Source organism: Dromaius novaehollandiae, chromosome 2, assembly GCF_036370855.1.
Source record: "Dromaius novaehollandiae isolate bDroNov1 chromosome 2, bDroNov1.hap1, whole genome shotgun sequence".
NCBI lineage: Eukaryota > Metazoa > Chordata > Aves > Casuariiformes > Dromaiidae > Dromaius > Dromaius novaehollandiae.
Window position 1 is genome coordinate 68,392,308 of NC_088099.1, and position 22,166 is coordinate 68,414,473.

The 22,166-nt window shown below is 40.5% G+C and overlaps 1 long non-coding RNA gene across 1 annotated transcript in view; it reads right to left on the reverse strand.

Moving 5' to 3' along the window:
- LOC112980867 (uncharacterized) overlaps window positions 1–15,737 on the reverse strand; it is a 100,124-nt gene extending 84,387 nt beyond the window's left edge. The window contains exon 1 of the long non-coding RNA XR_003258532.2: window positions 15,521–15,737. This is a non-coding gene — a long non-coding RNA (uncharacterized LOC112980867). The remainder of the gene's footprint in view (window positions 1–15,520) is intronic.
- Window positions 15,738–22,166: the final 6,429 nt, after the last annotated feature.

Consider the following 22,166-nt stretch of genomic DNA (forward strand, 5'->3'; position numbering starts at 1 on the left):
CGTTTGCAAAAACTCTTGGCAAATCCTCCAGGTCTGCTATAAATTGGTTCTTTGAGATAGGAGATCGCTTTAGTTTGAAGAGAGGACCATCTCCATTTAATAAGCCTTTGCTGGCAGGGCAAAGCCCAGACCAACATGGAGATAAAAAGGCAGCAGTATATCCAAAATAGGAGATGGTAGCCTGCTGAAGACAAATACAGAGGTCATAAGTTCTCGAGACAGCTTTCCTCAACTCTCACAATTACTGATAAAGTCAAAAGAGGGCATAAAAATTGGGGGAGCTGGCAAAGAAAGAAGGAGATAAATCAGAGAGGTCTCAGGCACATATTAGACCATATGAAATGAAACTCATGTGTCTTGCAACAGAGAATATAGGACATACTTAAAGGACAGGAAAGTGTGAATCTGAAAAGGAACTAGAGTTATGGTGGGTAATTGGCTCAGTATGGGTTCTCAGAGTAATGCTGGGGTTGAGAACCAAAGACTTCCTGGAATGTACAAGCAAAACTCCAGAACTGGAATAGAAAGGTCACATTGTCTTAGCATTTGGTGCTGATGTGACTGCTTGTGGAACACAGCACCCAGTTCTGACATCTACAGTTCAAGATGATTGTTGGCAAATTGGGGAGTGTTCAAAAGAAGATGTTAAAAGCACTGGAGGACACACCTGAAAGCACGACTGAGTTACACCAAAAGAAGGTTAAGTGGCAACTTAATCACAGCCTAGATTACATGTAGAGGAAGAAGAAAATTTTGGGAGAGGGTTGTAGGCCTGCTAGAAGTTTCAGACAGACAGGCCCGCTACACACTTTTAAGATAGTGTATGTGTCGGGGGGAGTATATTTGTGTGGGGAGATGAGTAATGAACACAAGAAAAGCTTGCAAGGAGTAGATTTGAAGCTCCACAGTGCCACAGTGCCACTGCTTCCAGATAACAGCGCAGGGCTGCGGGCAACGCACTGCAGTTACACTGACTGCAAATACAGTTCTTGATTCTGACAGCTTAAGCCTATTCAAAATTGGGAGAGTATCACAGATTTCCTACTAGAGCACACTCCATAGTGGCATAAGCCCACCACTGACATAACCAGGAGCAAATCTGATCCGCTAACACCATTGTCCTGAAGCACTTACTGAGCAAGGACCATAAGCCACATTCCCAATGGCACATTTGAGAGCAATGCTTGGCACTGAATTAGAAGCCGTCCAGCTGCAGAGTAGCAGTCTGCTATTTCTTACGCCTCCCATTTTGCATCTTTCTCAGCCAGCACAGCCTGAGTGAGGATCATCTCCCCGCTCCAGGTTCTCATGAAAGTTTCTAGCTGAGCTGCTTATCAATTATGCCCAAACTGTGCTATTTCCATCTCCATTTGTCATGTTAACGGGAACATGTTCACTACTTAATGTTCATACAAAGCTTGGAAGATGGAAAGGGTTGTCTAACTGCTAAATGTTGTCATTTATGCAGTTCCTAAAATTTGCAAGGCAGGGAAAATATCAGTCTACAGGCTAAATTCAGAGCTGGTCCAGTTACACAGGAGGCACCTTGAAACAACAGTGTTTTCTGGTACACTAGACTGAGGGGCAATTTAACAGGTGCAAACACCATGTCTAGCTAACACCATCAAAGGCAAGGCCACATCCCATACCTACTGCTTTTTTGGGCACAAAGTGCTGTCATGGAAGTGCTCTAATGAAAGCTGCATTGCCAGCACGGCTGCCCAGAGCCCCCGTGCTCACTGCGCTGTCTGCACCTGCCTCCAGCAGCAAGAGCAGCACTGGGTTCCCACAGCCACCAGCCTCCCTCGGCGGGCACCTCAGGCACCTAAGCCAGGCCTCTTTGTCAAATGCAGCATATTTTTATGGTGCCATATAAATGATTCATAGCAACACCTTTCTTATTAGTTCAAGAAAAAATGAAGGATTTCTGTGCACTGTGGTGCGTTAAGTAATAGTAATGGATCTCATTACTTGAACAACCTCTAATTAATTTCTATATTGGCAATGCCTGTGTGAAGAGGTCACTGAAGAGATTAACTCCTGTTCCCTCAGTGTTGCTCAGCCTTTCAGTACCAATTTCCATGAGTCAGGCAATGTTCCAGGAATCAAAAACTTAAACCAAACCTCATCTGAAATAGCTGTTTTCATTACCACCTCCTCCTTCCCTCACTAGTTGACAAGAGATACTGTAATGCAGAAGACTAATGGAAGAAAAAAAAAAAGTGTTCTGCTATCTAAAGATTTCTTCCTCTTTCTGACACAATCCTCCCTATCTGTTTAAAATTGCTTCCCTCCTTGGCTTCTCCCTCCATTTCTGATGCTCATTCATTTTGAATTTCCTTCTGAATTAGTCTCCTCTTCTGCTGCTGACTGAAGAGCGCTAACTCATGCTCCTTCCTCTGCCCCTGGTCTCTTTGATATTTTCTTTGCCCAAAATCTACTTTCCCTCTAGTTTTCTGAAAAATCTAATCCACTGCCAGTTGCCAAGCCTTGACTGAAAGACAAGCTGTATGCTGAACCTTTTTGTATGCACTTTTTATTATGGGAACATACATCAACCTGAGGATGACAAGTGAAGCAGTTTCAACCGGCACATTCTCATTCTACATTACTGAAGTACTTACATTCTGTTTCTAAGTATATATTATTCTATACAGGGTATGTCTATAATATACACTAAGATCATAATTTTTAAGCAATGGCTGAAATCTTCAATCACATATGTTTTTGGCAATCCACTGGCTTCCATTTTTCGTATCACTAACTCTGACTTAAATGCTTTCAATTTTAAAAACTGTTTTCTCATGAGTTCAATAGCTACATGTCAGGCATCTCCTGCACCATCCACATTGAAGTGTGTAATCTCATCAGGATCCAAGAAATCTGCCTAGATGCACAATGTAATAATGAGACTTAAAAAATGTTTAGCTAATAGAAATAGACAGGCTGAGAGTTAAATTAGGCTCAGACTCCTCCATTCTTAATTGAACCTTTGGCTGCAGTGAAGGTCTGATACCTGCTGTCACAAAACGTTCCTTACAGGACCACAACTCTAGTGGTGCTTTCAAGAACATAGCAACAATAAATAGCAAAACTTTCTAAACTAAGGCTGCATTACCAGGTTTCCCAGCTTGCACTGACCTCATAGGATGCAGACTAGCAGCTCCATTGCTTCCAACATATCCTTTGGCTGGAATGGTCATCAAGTTTGCAAGTAGCTCTTAGACAAGTTTGGCCTTGGCCAAAGGCCCCAGGCAGCAAGCAATCTCAAGGGAACACAGCCTTGCTGGGCACAAAGCACTGGCATGCTTTGGTCAGCAATTCAAGAGATGTGACTCCCCTTTCTCTCCCCACCTAATAAGCCCCTGACGTGTGCATGTGAACAGGCCATCAGTCCAAGGCATCCCCATTAGGATTCTTCACCAGATGCTGCGCAGCTGCTGCAGCAGAGCAAAGACAGATGTTGGAGACAAGCCTTAACTGAGGGAGTTGAGGAACACAGAGTGAAATAAAGTACTGCACATAAGCAAGAGATGCTGGAAAATTTAATGAGTACAGTTTAAAAGAGTTTTCACATTCCACATATATTTTGGGGCCAATATGACCACAGCAGTAAGAGACTACTGGGCAGGGAGGTGCAATCTGGGGTGCCAGGTCCTGCAAAAATTCATTACAAGGCAAATTCATAATTACAATTAATATTCACTTGGGTGAATCGGTCCCACTGATTCCTGGTAGGAAGAGCTGTGTCAATAACAGTTTCACAGAACTCTTTTCTAAATCTGGGACCTTCCCAGACCACAGCATCCACTGAGGACATGGAAAGGAGAAAGTCCACACCCAGAGTTTGAGATGATAGTTACAATTTTCCAGGAACAACAACAAAAAAAAGGCAAGAGCCCATTTTAGTCCATTTCTATAAGCAAATATAAGTTTAAATTTTAAAACTGCTGTGCCCTGAAACTCATTAATCTGAGCAACCCCATTAACCAAGAGTTAATCTACTACTGTCTCTGCCATTCCTACTGCCACAAGAATTTGCGTTCAGCATATATGCTTTTGCATTATTTTTTCTTTTGTTTTGTCTTGCACCAAACCTCTCATTGCTTGTGAAAGTCTCAGTAGTCTGACTGGAGAATCTGTGCCTGCATGAGCAACAACTGCCACACAGCTGTCACTCATCCTGCTGGTGACAAAGTCCTACTCTTTTGGATCATCAAGATGTTGTTGCAATGTTTCTATAGCTACAAATTACATTCACAGACTCCATTTCAAATCCAAGAAGATTTGATGAACCACTTAAAGAGAAGGCAGGTAGCATAAAAAAATGGACATTAATTATATATCAACCCTGAGTCCTTCACTACTATGAACACATCCTGTCCTAGGACCCACACAGCACAATGTGGCATGGCCCTTGACATCCATTGATTCCCACTGCTCCTGATCTCCATGGAGCCTGCCTAGAGATTTTTTTCCACAACCTTCTGGCAGCACGGCAGCAATCTTGTCCATTCTGCATTCCCCGAATCTCCCCAGCAATTTGCACTCTTCCCTGCTGCACTCGGGGTGCAGGGCTTTGCACAGGGCTCAGCCCAGCAGATTCCACACCACAAGAAAATTACTTCCTGCACCAGTGGAATCAGAGCAACAAGGGAACAGAACAGTTTGGGAACTCCTGTTATATACAGTAGTGGAGGGATTTGTGTTTGTTTTTTTAAGAAGACTTTTTAAAAATTTGTTTTATGGACAATTTTATTACAATGTCTAAATTTAGGCCAGTTTACAGCTCGTTTTGCTTGCTGACTTAAAGTGTGCGTTTCATTACATACCAAAGCTTTATCCTTCAAGCATAGAAAAGGGATGACTTTATAGCTCTGCTGGCCAAGTTTGAAGGTTGAGTCTTTTTTTAAGTCATTACAGTGCAGAGCCTGACTGTGAAGCTAGAATTTAGGGGAAACAACCTCTGAAAAGGTTTTCTAAGGCAAAGTACAGAACAAGAAAAATCTACTTCTACTCAGTTGTTGTTCTTAAAGAGGTGCCTGATAAGTCAGCATATTTGGAGGTCTTTCTAGGTTATGCAAGCTGGTCTACTTCTATGTTTTGACCCTATTTCAATTCAACTTTCTTTAGATAAAAACACTATAAACTTGAAAGTCAATCTGAGGTCAAGCTCCAATGACAGTACTATATACATAATAAAGAATGATGAAGCCATGTGTAACAACAGTGAGACGTAAGCTGATGGCTTAGATGATCGTGCTCCTTCCTGCTCCTTGTGCCTCTTTGAAGGCTAAAGAAAGGGCAAGACCTTGCAGAACACGAGTCACAGCTCAGAACTGAGATCTGATTACAGCACAATGGGGAAAGCAGAATAAAAAGCTATGAGCCTTACTAAAAGTTCGGTAAGGAGTTGTAACTTAAGTAACCAGAAACACTATTCTTGGAATGATAAAACCCAATAAAATTTGAAAGAAGAGAAGATTTTTTAAAATAAACTGAACGGCCATTTCTCACCCTGCAAATACTAGAAAGGAAACCAGATCCATTCATTTGGAAGCAACTACTACAGTAAAGGAGATTTAAAAAAAAAAAATACAATTCATGCTAATCAATCCCAGATATGATGCAGAAAAAAGATGTGAAACTCTTTCCATACGGTTCCCTCTGTAAACAGCAATATTTTTAAAACAATTTTTGTATAAAGAATTTGAGAAAGTGAGCAGAATAGTCTGAAGTTAGATTCAAGAATCCTGTTTAACCAGAAGACCAGTTCTACCATATGTTTTAAATAATTCTGAAAAGTACTTTTTAGAAACTGAGATTCAGTTTTATACCTGAAATGCTTCTTGGTAGATTTTCAAATAATTTTACTTTGCTTGCCTCACCATTTCTGACTCTCAGTTACAGCCCCTTACAACATGTTTTGTCTTCAAGACTAACCATAGCGAAAGCAGGGAATGTAAAATTCCAGAATTGCTTCAAGAAGTGGAGAGTTAACTTTAATACAAAGTTTTAATGAAAGCATGCATTTGTAGTGTGGCTGCTTCATAAAGGACCGTCAGATTTTGAACATCACTCATATTTGTTCAGACAAAATTTGTAGCTGCTATTACAGTCTCATTGATTTTAATAAGTTTACTTATTACCAACAGTATTTATAGCGTGCATAATACCAGGTCCCGTACACTGTATCTACAACTCCTCCCTGATTAGACTTTCAGAATTTTGCACGTATGTTCTGCAATCAAAAGAAAATATCTACAGGTCAATTATTCGATGACCACGAGTCACAGGGCTTAGTTATAGAAAGCTTTGAGGTTTGAGTCCTTCCTGCTTCAGGTATTAAATTCTTTTGTGAGTTCATAAATTACTTAGGTAGCTGGCAGGTTTATGCAATATCTGCCTTATTTCAATTCACCCAAAGGTACAATTAGCTCCAAGACTGCCTATTTCCCTATGCTCAGAGTCCAATAGCAATCAGGCTTGCCTCTCTCACACTTGTGTACACCATTCAGCAGACCCTTGCGCAAACCAGACCTCCCAAAGCACGCGCTGTGGATCAAGTGGAGACAGATCCCCTGAACCCACGGGCTCGCTGGCTCTGCTCTTCATGTCTGGCTGCTGTCAGTGAATTAAAAGACCAGAGACACTTTCCTACTGCTATTTCAGGTAGGCCACTGATATAGTTGCCATCAGGGAAATCGTGTAATCTAGAGTGGGAGAGGATATAAATAATCTCGAATGGGTTGTGAAGCATTCAGGATCCAATTTGCCTGTTAAGGCAAGAGCTGTGCTGTGAAGCCACACGTAAGCAAATCTTGTTTAGTTCCTCATGAATCGTTAAGGAATTGTCTCACTTTTAAAGGCGATGCCATCACTTAGAAGAGGCTATGTTACCTCTTTTTACATTAGGCTGTGTAGTAGCTAATCTGCTTATTTCAAAGGGCAGATGCTTTACCATGCTGGGCAACCTGTTCCAGTTCAGATTCAAAAGCTCAAGATATAGATACAGCCTGAGGCCTGTTACAGGCAATGTTTAAGGTTCACAGCATCTCAAAACCTTTTTACCTGCTTAATCTGTATGTCTTCTTAGACAAAGACATCCCTTGATTTTGTGTTCAGACAGTGTGTATCAAGTGCAAAGTTTATTGGTGTTCCTGTGCCACCATTAGGACCAAACAAGACAACCTCTGGGCACAACACTGGCTCCTGAGCGACTATGCCATCCATCACGAGATGGGCAGGAAATCATCCTGTTTCGGTACCTCAACTTCAGCCAATCAGTACTTTGAAAGAGTTAAAACAGTAAAACCAGAAAAACTCAACCCAAGGCTGAACCTCATCGGGGTGAGTGTTGCAGGGCCACAGGTCTCTTCCTCACCCCTGAACTGGACATTAGGCCAGTGTGTCCAGCTCCCCTTCCTCCAGTCAAGTGGTAGAAGTTATGCACCATTTTTTGCTATCACCGTACTAAGGAACATAGTGGACAGAGAGGAAAAACAGAGTCTCGTTTGCAAAATTCCCTCCTTAGTCATAGGTATGAGAACATGCTTCACTGTAGACAGGAAGAGTGAACACCCATTCCCCTCCCTTTCACCTCCTCCTGGGACACTGGGTTCAGTTAATGGAAATATCGGGGAGCCTCTTCTTAGAATTTAAATGCCACGTTATTATAAGGAATTAAAAAAAAAAAGATTTTGCACATTTTCTCACTGCCTGCATTGTTTTAACTTTTGGGTACAACATGTATGTTTTCATAGCTCTAAGAGGAGATACCTAGTATATCAAGTACCTTTAAGCCCTAATTATCAACACTGTATGTTCCCAGTGTCTCTGTATTTGTAAATAAAACCAAAGTAGCAATATCTGCTGGGCCAAATTCTTCCCTTGTTCACACTGATACAACTATTCCTGTTTTAAAAGTAACTGAGAGCCCTGTTTGGTTTGTTCTGCCTTCATGTAAAGTTTTATGTCTTTTTTAAGCACACAATTTATTACTAGGTCTCTTATTTCCATCTGCTCATACAGACTCACACAAAAAGTCTCTCTTCAGGGCATCTTATAAACAAACTAATAAGATGAATGCAAATTACAGCAGCCTTCTCAATGCAAAGGCCTATATGCACAGTAGGGATATGCAGAGTTATACTGTTTCTGAGTTGGAGCTGCAGATTTTTTTGAGTTGAATAATATATTCACATTTCCTCCGAGAGATGCACAAGGAAAGAAATGCTTGTTGCAATGACTATATATATATATTTTTAATTAAAAATTTACTGACAAGTGGTAGACCTTTGCCAGTAATAAGTGGGTCTCCAACAGCAGTTCCTCAGGGTCAGCTCCAATTGTATTACTGAGCCAAGTGCATGCCACTGAAAATTTCTGATCTATATTACTTAGCAATGTGACTAATACATGCCAGTTTTTCCATTCACTTACAGAACTAACCTGTGTCTAGTGATCTCTGCATCTCTAGCACTAACGCCTCTGACTGTCCTGATTTTCACATCGCTGTTCAGTTTGCTCGAATATTCCTTTGCAAGGAATGCAAATAATGGACCACGAGTTGTCAGCAAGGAAGCTCCAGAAATAACTACTGTTTCACTGGCCTTTCACCAGCGGCAAAAAGCTGCAGCTAGGGAAAGCAGTAGCACTGACTCACTGGAGCTGCAGTACGCTGTCATATGCTCTTCAGTTGTAGTATCCCCATATTGCCACTCATTAAAAGAAGTAGATACTGAGGCTAATGAGATGCTCTCAGCAATCTGCAATTCCTTTTCTTAAACAGAACAATACCTTTTGACCCAACAGTTCCTTTTCTTGGCAGAATGTTTAAAGTATAAGCAAACAGATATATTTTCACCTTTTTTGTGCTGTAAACCTGAATAGCATTAAAAAGCAGGTAGCTAACAGGCAACTAATTAAATCCTTTGGAAGAACAATGGCAACAGCAAAACCTTTTTACAAGCCATGTGCTCTTAAACTGGCCACTCCACTTTCTGATTCTTTAGCCTCCCTTCTTTCTTCTACTTTTAATACAGAGTTCATGAAATGCTGGAATTAATTATCTCTCCACAGCAGTATTCATCAGAGAACTCTTGCTTCTTTAGAAGCCAGAGATGAAAAGTAAACCTAAAGTAAACCTGTAGGTAAACCTAAAGGAAAAATGCAACCATTCAATTCTTGCAAGCAGGCTAAATGTTCACGGGATGAAATGAATAAAATTGGAACATTTCTTCCAAAAAATATTTTCTCTCAGCTGATGTCTCTGAGTGCTGCTAGCATTGTCTATCTTGATGATGAACATATTTTTAAGGGCCTTTTTCCACTAACAAATAGACATTCTGAGAGGTAACCATGTGTTTAAGTGCTCCATAGAGCAGTGGTCTGAAAGAGGAAGGAGTCTTGTGGAAAGTATGCCAAGGCAAAATACTGGCCCATAGAATTCAACAGGACTTTTGATTTTGATTTTAATGGAGCCAGGATTTCACCCAAGAGAACTGCAGAAGCGTCAAGCCATTTGGAGAAAAAAGTAGCCAGATGTCTCACAATATTCTGGGCCCTAAATCAAAAAGTGCTGTAGCATTATGAAACATTTTCTCACACTCCTTACTGCAAGAAATAGAATGCTACATTTTTAGCTAAAAAAAAAAATATTTTTGCCGGTAAATCAAACTATCTGATATAAAAGAATGTATTGGATAAGAAATGCCAGTGCCCTGCATCGTGAGACATAGAAATGCCTCTCTCACCTTATAGCTTGATCCTTCTGCAAAGGGTTAGAATTGCACGGTTTCTCTTTTTAATGTCGACAAACACATTTATTTCCATTTCTCTGGATTTATACTAGAGTAAAAAGAAAATAATGAACCCCTGGACTGATAAGGCAGGTGGTATTTTGTTTTTGTTTTTTTTTTTTAAATAGGAAGGTAATTAAAGAGGCAATGGCTTTCATAGATATGCATGGCTGCAAAGCTAGTCAGAGATATGGATGGTGACTTTCACTCAGCTGCCTTAAGAAACTAAAGGATGCACGCCTTCAGTTAATGAAAAGTTGTATATCCATTTCAGAAGCCAGAGAACATTTTAATCACCATGCTTTATAATAAAACTATACTTTAAATGCATTCAGCCTTTTTTCTCCTCCCAAGCTCTCCTGGACACTGCTTTTTTGTTGTATTCAGACAGCATCGTGTTGGGATGCTGATATTCTGCCATATCTTTGCTTAGAAGTGTACACAAGGAGAATATAATTCCTGCCAAAGCCTTCTCCAGAGGTAAAGCAAACTAAAGACGTCCTCAAAATGCTCCAGCATATGCAAAATTAGACAGTGTTACAGTCAAGAAAACTTCATGAGTTTAACATGGCTTGTATTTCAGTTAAGCATCTCCTTGTGTCTCCTCCCTGATAGGAATGTGTACATATATATATATATATGTGTATGTAAACAGTGAACGGGTAACTTCTCCATCCCTACAAAGCCTTTTGTTCGAGCAAGCCAGGGCTCTCAGGCTCTTTCAGTCTTGAGCTTCCGTCTGACAGTGCAATTTGTCATTGTCACCCTACGAGGGTAGGCTGACAACAAACCGTGTAGCAAGTAATAAACCCGCAAATACTTCTACATCCTTTTCCATTGTAATTGGAAACCTTTGAGCTTGAATCTGATCTCAGTTACCTCAGCATAAATCCTGATTAAGGCCATCAAACACAATGCTATTCCCAGGAATTCTTCTAAGTAAAGTGAAATCAGATTCCAGCACAATGAATCCCCCAAACCAGATGAGACAATGTAGTCATGTAATTACATTTTATGAGTCAAAAAAACAAATGAATAAAAACTCTGACTGACCATAATAACACACACTAATGACAAACAAATTACAGAATATTATTATTCCTAATTTTTTAATTAGTGTTAAAAGGAGCTATTAAAAATTATTGATTTTGAAGCAACTGAGTGTAATTACTGCATAATCACCAGAAACAAGTGTTGTCTTTGCAGGGTGTTGGTTATGTATTTACAGATTAATAATATGGGTACCTGTGCCATAACACAAAGCAACACTGCCTGGATCTGTTCTGTATCCAGAATACCAAGGGGCTGAGAAGCTAGCTGATTCCAGACCAGAGGATATGGCTGTACATTTTTATCACTACAGTGTTCATGAAAAATACTTCAAAAGGAAATTTTATCTATTTTTTTTTGTTGGGGGAAGAGTTCAGTTCCTCAGCACTGAAGCCACTGTGACAGAAAGTTATTCTTTACAAACAAAAATATGCATTTGAAACAAGCTTCCCATTCTAATTGGTCTGTCCCAGGCTTCATACCACCTTACCAGGCTCCTCCACCTTAGCTGGCCCTTCCAGAATTTCTCCAGGGGGCAAAAGGGGAAAATCTGTCTGGTCCATCTCAACACTGAGCTGTAGTAAGCAAAATGACAGTGGTACTGCTATATTAGGCAGGTCCCAGCTTTGAAGGGACTGCAGCAAGTCTGAAAGAAAAGGTTGCTCTGCAGCAGCACACCCTTTCTCCTGGGGAACCAGCAGTGTCTCAGAGCTGTTTCTTGTCCCCATTTCTGGTTTAGATGCCCACCCCTGCAGTCTCAAGTCCTGAGTCTTCTCTTCCCTGAGGTGGAATTTCAGTTCCAGGGCAAGGACCAAAAAACTGTACACATAATCCACGTGGCTCACCTACTTCTGCTTCCTTCTTTCATAATTCCAAGAAGAAAGGTATGCAGGGAGTCCCAACCACCCTGCTGAAGACACTATATTTTAAATGCAACATAAAGAACTCAGTATAATAAAAGTTTTTCAAACAAAACAACTGTGTATTCCTGTTTATTTTACCTAAGAGTTCAGCAAGATGCTCACACACCAGAAGCCAGTTTATCTGTAGTTTAGAGGACAGACTGCTCCCTCCAAGTCTCTGCTCCCCCCTCAATCTTCTGAACTTCTCAGGCCAGTCTCTCTCAAACTGGGTACACAAAAATAGAAGCATCCAAAATAAAACAAAGCGCTAATTATTTCCCTAATTTTTACACCAGAGTAGGAATTAGTTTACAGTCTGTTGCAATGAGCTCCTATGCTGCTTGTATAACAAATGAGGTCCCTTCAATTAGATGGCCATTGCCAGCAGCAGCTCAAATGCCTGTTGTAAATGATTTTTGTTCCAAACACATCACTAGCATTGCCTTATCCACAGAGCTTGTCTTGTGCTTTCAGAACTCAGGAAAAAGAAGTGTTTGCTATACGTGATCAGTACACTAAAAAGCAAAGACTAGATTTTTTTTTTTTTTTTCCAAGCACTTAGGTGCCTGACTCTCATTTAAATCAATGCGAACCTTCAGAAACCTGGCCCCAAGTGAATTGGAGCTTGTGTACTCTGTGTCTGCTTTATTGCCTTCGGGCACAGGCTTAGCCAGTTGGTATACCAACTGCTACAAGGAGCCACAAAATCAGCACAGTAGCGAGTCACCATTAAAACAAGAGAGGATTGTCAAACCAAGTCAAGGGTCTAAAGAAGGGTAAATATCACAGTCATCAGTACCATCTCTGAAAGCACCTTCTTCTGGATTTCATACCCATGCGGATTAGTGCCATTGGAAGTGCACTGCACATTAATAAGCAGTTAGTATTAAAAATAATCCAAAGCTTAAAACTTGACTCAGGAGGTCTACTGTGAGCATGCAGTTGTACGTGAAATTTTTGGTGTACTAGCACTAGTGGAGAGAGAGTCTCCCTGGAAAGAGAGGAAGAGTGGCACTCTAGATCTTGAAACAGTGCCATCAGGATGTAAATCCTAGCGCTGCACTCTCAGCTCACCATCTAGAAAGATACACTAGCTCTGCATGGAAGTTTTCTACAAACGTGAACAATTAATAGATTTGTAATGCAACAAAAAGATTTAGGAAGTGAGTAGTAATGCATTTTTTAAAAAATCTTTAGATATAAAGTAAAAAGAGAAAATGAGGCTTCAGCTCAATGTGAACAATTTAGGCAAGGACTTTCTTGTCAGTATTTCAATAGCAATGACATGTTTACTGTTTACATTTCCATACCTGCACCTCACTGTACTCCACATGGCAAGATTAATGCCCTGCTTCCATCTCTTCTTTGTATGGGACTCGCAACAAGATCACTCTGTTTCTGACCTGACTTTACTAATTTAAATCAATGGCAAAATTTTGCTCATGTTGACGGGAGCAGAACCAAATCTAAAGCTACACTGAAAACCAAGAAGATACCATTTTATAAAGCTACAATATACTGTTCATCTACCAGGCCTTGTAAGTGTCTCTTTTCTGGAAATAATACACAAATCTGTTCAAACTAGAGCTAGAATAAGGAAGTAACATACACATCAGGTTTAGACTAGAGTTTGGACTCAAAATTCAGCGAGGGAGCTGAGATACTACCAATTCCCAGGTCACCTTCCAAAGACCAAGGCTGATGATGTTAGAACCTGTTGAGCTCATGCGATCTCATGGGGACCAAACTCAGTTGAACCTGCCTTGTTTCACTTGTGACTGGAATTTGCCAGGACAGTCCTTTCTCCTCCAGCTTTCAGGTCTGATGTAGAATATAAACAGCAGAGCCAAGGCCTGGCCTGAACAGTAAAACTCTACCACAATTTTCCAAGATACCTAAGTACAGTCAGTAATGATGGGGTGGAAATGATAACACCAGAACTATTGTATTAGTCTTAAAAAAAAAAAAAAAAAACACACACACAATAACCCCCAAAAGAGTGACTGGTCAAGAATGAGAATATACTCCTCCCCCAAATTTTCTGATACAACCATCGAGACTAACAGAGAGACTCAAGAAATGCAGATACTAATTTAACATATATTTGGGAAGAAAAATTCTTGTTCCATTTTACTCTTGTAATAATCCAAAATTTGCTTTACTGCAGATGTGTATGTAAGTGGCAGAACAGCAGCTGAAAGTAAAACAAACCTACAAAAGATAAGCTTTTTCTGTAGTCACACTTGATAAATTTTTTGACTTCACAATACAGGTCAGTGGGCAGGAAGTAATTATGAAAGGGTCTTCACCTTCTGCTGCATGGTCTTTCAAAAAAAGATTTCTGGGCAAAGACCTCTGCCTCAAGATTGCATATCCATGACACTTTACTACCAAAGGAGGGGTGAGGAAGCAATCTGCTAGACACTCAAACTGGTGGAAAAAACTGGCAAAAGGAAGAGTAATGCCTTACTGTTGTGTGGTGGGTTTATTATTAGATTGTGACGAGGGGAAATGTGAGGGAAAAACAAAACAAAAAAGGGTTACTGGTTTCAAAAAAAAAAAAAAAAGGCTGGCATCTTAAAAAGTAATTTCTTTCCATTTGATGCTAGTGGAGTAATATTTGACACCCAACATCAAAGCAGGGCATGAAGACTTTCAGAACCTGCAAGTAGAAAAGTGCTTCCTTCATAACAGTAAGTGATAGATTCAGGAAAAGCACAAGTGACCACCAAGGCCTGACAGGTTATGGGTTAACCTACTTTTGGCAAAATTAAAAGGCTAATCCCTATTTTCTTCAAAGAAAATACATTATTCGCCTTTGTCCTTGCAAAAAATCCTGAAAACGAAAAAAATCCACAAAAATCAATCATGAAGGCTTTATGTTTTAGCTAAAATCTGCTGACACCGCACCCTCAACCTCAACTTTTAATCTATGATGCTTACAGAAACTGTGACCATTATCTCTCGTTCCCACGTCCTGACTTGCTGATTTCCTGGTCAACTTTATGAGCCAATGGTGCAGGAGGAGAAGAAGAATCGTGGGAAAAAAAGCAGAGAAGAGCTATAACTGCTTAGAAAAATGCAAACAAATCTTTTGTCTTGTATGGATGTGCCAACCTGTTGAAATAAAAACCTTTCATGGCAATCATTCTCCTGCTGGCTAAGGTCTGACTGTATTCAGAGCTCTGCCTTTCTGCTCAATTCCCAGCAGTCCTGTCCCATTTCTTCACAGCTAACAGGAAATCCCACCTTACTGACAGATCTCTGGCTTAGGAAGATAATTATCCTTTGCAGAACACATCTTTATAAAACTGCTGAAAAGCAGAGAGAGAGAGAGAGAGAGAGAGAGAGAGAGAGAGAGAGAGAGAGAGAGAGAGAGAGAGAGAGAGAGAGAGAGAGAGAGAGAGAGAGAGAGAGAGAGAGAGAGAGAGAGACTTTCAGGAACAGCAGAGAGCATTGATGCCTCTTCCCTCACCAACTCCCCAGATTCCTATTGGGAATGCTGGCACAAGCCTGGTATTTTTGTATGAGCTATTGTTCCACAGGCCCATTCAATGCAACCAAATGTCGTTTCCATTCAAAGGTGCTTGTAAGAAGAGGGGAATGAAATGAAATGCAGGCCAAAGATAAATAGCAAAGATAAATGCAGGCCAAAGATAAATGAAAGCAGGCCAAAGATACTGCTGGGGATCTGTACTCCTTCCAGAGGCTTGGTGTGTCAATTAACAGGGACTATCTCTGAAGGAGAAGAGCTCGATCTCACCCTACCAGCCTCTCATTCCAGCGTTGCCACGGAACTGTCCAGCAGGAGCAGCAGATGCAGCTCAGGAAAACTCTCCCCAGGGCTTTGCAACATGATCCTGCATCACCCCATCAGATAATATCCGATATGTGGCAAAGCAGCCAGCATGGATTAAAAGCCTCCAAGGATGCTGCCAGGAGAAATGTGCTGCTCGCTTGATACGTACAAATATTCCTATGATGCATTTATGCTTTCACCACTATATGAAAGCTGTTTTCATCAATGAAAGCCTACAGAGGACATAGACTTGAATTAAAAAAAAAAAAAAAAAAAAAACTTGCTGGCTTAACATCATTTTTCTTAGAACCTGATTAATCAATCCAAGACGAAATGCACTGAAGCGCGCTGCTGACAATGTTATGACAAGAAAAGACAGCAGGCCCAGCTCTCAGCTGATGTACGAAGGTCACTCTCCCCCTCACTGCTCTCCCTAATACTCTTTATGTTATGCATGTGCAGAGACCGTGCAGAATGGCTTGGTGATGTGGATGTACTTTGTACACCACCTTCCCAGCTGAGGATGTTTCTGACCAGTTTACTTTGCTAGAAGCCCTCTCGGAGAACTTTGTTAGTAAGGATAATGCACAAAGTCAAAAGAACAGTCTTGCTGTCCAATTCCAGCACTGAGGTCACAGCACAGGCAGGTAGGAAAAATTCTATTAGTAGACCGAGTTGAGTAAGACCTAGGATCACTGCCAGATAATAAACACACATCCTCACAATGCCACAATAAAGAGTATAAACAGGCCTGAGTTCTATCTGTAAAGAAAACTGTTAATTTCCTCCAACCGCACACAGCTGAAATTTAGTGACCCACAGGATATTCTGGAAATCCTCTGTAAAGATTCATTCCCATAATTCATCAGGTCTCCACCCTGTCTCATAATTAAGAGAGAGCTTAATTGTCAAGGCAAAGCATTGTCTACCTTGCATTTCAGGTTTCGTATATGGCATCAGGCTCAAAATAAGATGTACAGCCTCTATTTCCAAAATGTCTTGAGTTTGGATTGAATTATTCTTCACCTGCAATTCTTTAAAAGCTTCTATCTGAAAACAGGCTTCCATCAGCATCAAAAAAATCAAGATATTTGTTAATGTGAAATGAAAGACAATTTCTGCTTTAGCCCTGGTTCTCCACATTAGCAACAGCACAAGTGCAGCTCTTAAAGAGCCACAGAGCTCTTTAAACCTCAGAATTCCCTACCTGGAACTTAAATAGCAGCCCTTTTAGTCCACATAGCAGCATTTGAGCAGGCCATACACTTTCAGGAAAGGCACTAATCCTTTCTCCTTTAGTACAAAAATACACGTTGAAGCACTTCAAGAGACCATGCTTTTTTTAACCTACTGCATGAACTTGGATGGCAGCACAAGAAAACTTAGCTAGTCTGAAGCATCTATTAGGTGTGCTCTGTCGATCCTTCACCTTCCCTGCATCTGCCAGGGTCTGCCTCTCCTCTTGGCCATCTGAGGCCCTGACCTCTCTGTCCCACTAACCACAAACGGCACATCAGGATGCAGCTGATCCACACTCCACAGCTGACTGCTCCAGAGCCCGTTTCCAGTCCTCTTACCTTCAGGAGCCAAACGTCATCAGCTCACCCAGCCACACAGCTGGGCTCAACACTGGATCAGCCATGCATGCCCGCAACCACACTGCATAGAGCAGAGTCTAACTGTTGGAGCTAGAGTGCAAATGTTTCCATCTCTGACTTTCCCCTATAAATATTTCATCAGCTCCTCACACATTGCATCGTGCAGCAGTTATCCTCACTATGAACGTCCTCATTGAGATGTTACTTCACACGCAGAGTAAGTACAGGTCCCAGTCATTAGCAGTACCATGAGACTGACTCACAGTTTGTCTTTTAACACTGTCCTTGGACATTCCCAATCTGTGCAATTGTCCTGCTGCCTTGGTAGACCTTTGACAATCCTTTGCTGAACCAGAGACACCCTACTAGTTAGTGCTGTAGCTAATTGCTTATGTTACACTTCAAACTTGTTACTGCACTTACACAGCTCCACTAGTTAGTCTTTCTCTTTTTTAAGGTCTTCATAGTGTTGCGTTAGCCTACACCTCTGACTTAAGAAATATTAAGGGAAATATGTTTAAAAAGCTGCATTATGCTACTCTCCTAAAGCACCCTGAAGTTCAGGATCTCACAGAAACATCTAAACACGGGTAAATGAATCCTCACAACCAAATTGTAAGGCAAGCTGGAAGGGGAATAAACAGAGGCACAGAAGAGCAAATGGATGTTGGGTGGTATAGAGGAACCAAATACCATTCTAACAGCAAGTCTGTCTTTTCTGCATTTCTCCACATACAGGGAAAACAAAAAAGGCTACTAAAAATGTCAGAAAATATAAATATTGTTCAAGGGAAAACTATTTAGAAAAAAGTAGTACTTTTAAAAGCAAATATTAATCTGCAAACTTACTCATGAAGTCAAATACTATGAGTCATGAAGAGGCACGATTAAGGTCATTTCTGCATCATCGACTCTGTTCCTGTCCCACCAACATTCAGTTCTTCTGTTCACCATAGCTACATATTTCAAACATTGTATGTATAACTTGGAAACACTGATAGGAATCATTTTGCCCAGGATGTTAAAAAGCTAGCTCATAGTTTATAGCCAACGTAAATGCACTAAAACAATTTTGTCTGCATAATTTTCCCAATGAGCTACACTCTAGAATACTGTTTATGACTTTGGCTTTTAAAAATGTATGTCAACGATAAGCAAGCATAACACTTTATACCTCTTCTTCTTTGCTCCAGTGCCTAATTCTTCTTTTAGGACCATGTGGAATTCATCAGCACCGTGAAGCCCCTGAGGTATGCAGAAACCATGTTATTAATGCTATTAGTGCTAATTAATTCTGCCAACAAGGCCTCTGCAACTAGTCAAGAGATCAGTCTTTGCCAAAACCAACAGATTAAGATAAATTTAAAGTTCTAGAACAAGCCATTCTATAGTTATATTGAGCCAAAAAGAAGGTTACGGAAATAGAGAAAAAATGAGGTCATTTTTGAACCTTCATACAATGTAAATGGTTTGTCTAATTGGCTTCAAATTTGCTGTGAATTTGCAGGTGGATTTATTTCAGTTTGTATGTGCCTGCAGAGGGTCAGTTAGCTGCTGGAATGACTGCTGAAACAAACAGTGACAAAATCACTGTCTTCATGATATATATTATACTGCAGCATAGTTTTGAATGTATTTCAACACACATCACAGTAAAATAATACCAGTTCCCTCAAAATGCAGGCTTCTAATAAATCATTATATAAAGTCTATCTAATGTTACACGCACAACATATATATCATGAACATATTAGATATGAGCATATATAATATAAAGCACTCTGTTGCAAGCACATTTGTTGTTTTCTGCATAGCACTCACATTCGTATGAGACAAGAAACAACAGGAATGATTTATGTTAGCACCTCCACACCTTTGCAGCAGATTATACTATGCTGTTTGAAGAGGTGACTTTTAGCTCTACCTTGCTACCTTTCCAAGCTATTCCCCCAAGTCCACCAGGCCCAAGGCTCTTTGTTATCTGGAACAGCTGATATGATTCTCATACCTTATGGACCGTGATGGGCAGCTTTAAACATTCAATTAAGCCATTCTTTAAACATTCAATTAATTCAATTCTTCTTCTAACAGCAGGTGACTGCACAGGAGGAGACAAGCACGTTATCTCAGAGCTTCTCACAGCTCCCAGCCAGCTCACCTCTGCATACAAAGAGAAACAAAGGAAAGCTGTGCTTCAGCCAGGCTGATATTTAGGTTTAATCCTTCAATTCTTTATAAGCCCAAATTTATAGCAAACTAGATACATAACCTGAGAAGGGATCACCCCTGTTTTCCACTAACTCCGTGCTAGGTTTGAAGTGATGGAATTAAGATGGGGAGGCAGTGAAATCTGGAATTTCTACCCCAAAACTTATCGCAAAATGCTCACAGACAAACATACCAAGATTCTCCTGTTCATTTCTGGTCACAACTTACCTAAGTTTATTTGCATTTTTTTGGTGTGGTACTGCCAGTTAGCCTTTGACATACCACTAGGCTAAGGTGCAACCTGGCCATCCTTGCTCATGTGCACCCCAGGTCACACATGCTTTCCAAACAGTTCACCCATTGGAAAATGCAACCTGGACTAGAATAGAGCCATTATTGCTGCTAAAGCCACTCTGCAGTAGGCAGGGGTACAAACATACCTTCCCACTCAGTAAAAGTTGCTGAACCAGTTTGTCTATACAGTGAGTGCAATGTGGAGATACTGGCTTACTTGGAATCGTTCTGTAATCACAGTGAAGAACCTTCTACAGGTTCATGAAAGTTGGTACCTGTTTAATTCATTTTGTCTCAGGTTGCATGTTATGTTCATTTAAGAAAGGTAGATGCTCCTGAAAGGAAGGCATGATTACTCCTTCCTTGGGAGTAACAGAGCGTGCAAAGGGGAGAGAAGGTTGCAGACTGTGGGGTGACTCAGGAAGAGAAAGCTGCAGGATGGAAATGGGAGGCTGCAGGTACAGAGAAGACTGCAAGACTGCTGGCAGGAGCAAAGAACTGACAGTTGAGCCTCAGAAGCAAGGAAAAGACCTTCCTATGGACCGGAGGGAATGGGCATAACTTGAAGCATCTCAAAAAAGTCACTGAATTGACTGAAAACAAGTCTGGAAGCCAGAGCCTGACTGCAAGATCACAGCGAGCAGGGGCAGGGTTATTTAGAAATCTTTATTTTATTATTATTTCTATGCTATCTGACCTGGTTACTTTGAGTTTTCTTTCTTTAAAAAGAGAAGTTCTTAAAAGTGTTAAGCTCTTCCCAAAGAGAGATTTTTAAATAAAACCTGGGTTCTCTTTTTCCAGTTGTCTTTGGTTAGCTTACCTTAAAGGGGTGGTGTAGGCAGATCTATCTCCACACTCTGGCTGATTTTTACATACGCCAGTTCCCCTCACAAAGTACAACTGCAAAGTCAAGGGGAGGAAGATTTCTCCTGACTAGAATTTAGTCAGGACACTGGAAGTTTTTGCAATATAGAAAGTGACATCAAACAGGACCGCAGAGCATTTAGATTCACGTCATGCTCATAGTGGAGCATCTTCATTCATGACATTTGCTCAGTAACTATTGCTTGATAGCTATTCAGATTGCCACCTACAAATCAAAAAGAAAATACCTCATAAAAATTGCAGTCAATTTAAAAACACTGGAGACAGAAACTCCTTGAAGTTCTGACCATTCCACCATCAGCCTCTATATGTCAAATCCATTCCATAACCATCAGTCACAAAATAATCCCCTCTGAGAGGGAAACGGAATCATGCAGCTGAGCAAGCAACAAGCCCAACTAATTCACGGTCTGGGCTGTGACATCAATCTTTGCTTGGTGTTTCAGAAAACTGGGTCTTTGGACTAGATCAAATTCCCATGCCTCTGGCTATCTCTATAATCTATGCTACACAATGAGGCAGAAAATCCTTTCTTTTCAGCTTATGCCCTCAAGTGAAAGGCCTGCCACAACCCTTATAAGTCTTCAGTCTACCCAATAAAGCTTCAAGTGGGACTACTATTTATATAAATGCCTAATCCTTTTTTTTCCCCCCTCTTGCTAACTATTTGCTTCAGTAACATCCTTTGACAGAAAATCCCATGAGTTGATTATATGCTACATTAAAGAGCATTTATTTTTAATGCATTATAAAACTGGTGCTCATTACACCATTTGCCAGCTTTCTAGTCTCACTCACTACTTCATTCTGCGCCTTCCCAGACGTGTATTTTCCTCTTTCTTCTCCAGGTCTTTCATACAGCGAGCAGATCCCCTCTCATCCTCCCACATCACAGTCTTTCCAGTAGAGTTGGTTTAGTTCAGGGAAATGGCCAAGAGCTCTTCCGAGTCCAAACAGCAATAAGATGGGACTCTAAAAGAGCTATGTAAACACTAGGTTCACATCAGAATAATCCAAAACAGCTAAACTGAAGTGGCAAAGCACCTCTGTATTTATGCTTCATGGAAGCTGAAAGTACTCTCTCAGGATATTTATTAAGAACACTACCTCACATCAGGACATACTTTAAATGAAGTGCTATGACTCTCAATTCTATCGCTCTGTTTCCCATCTGTATGTTGAAGCAGTACTTGTTGAAATGTATGAAATAAGATACACCAGTGGAAAGTATTATGTAAGTTCTAAACATTAATTCTTTACATGCCATTCCTGTACTCACTGCTGTCACACAGGATTTTTAACCAGCATTAATTTCAATAAATCAGGGCCATTACATGGTGTTTTATATTTAATTCATTTTTTAAGTGCATAAACTTATCATTCCTATGCTTATTCTTTTTATCTTCTTGACAAAAAGCCAGACCAATGATTTTAATTGCATATCACCTGGCAGAACTCCTCAGCTGTATTTGTCCTATAACAATACGAAATAATAGCCACTTTAATAAAGTGTGGCCCATGCCTGGGAAAAATGCTGAATTCTCAAAATCAGAGTTTTATACCATTGAGAGGCATTTCTCTAGAAATATAAATATTTCCAGAAAAGCCATATAAGGCCAAAAATTATGTG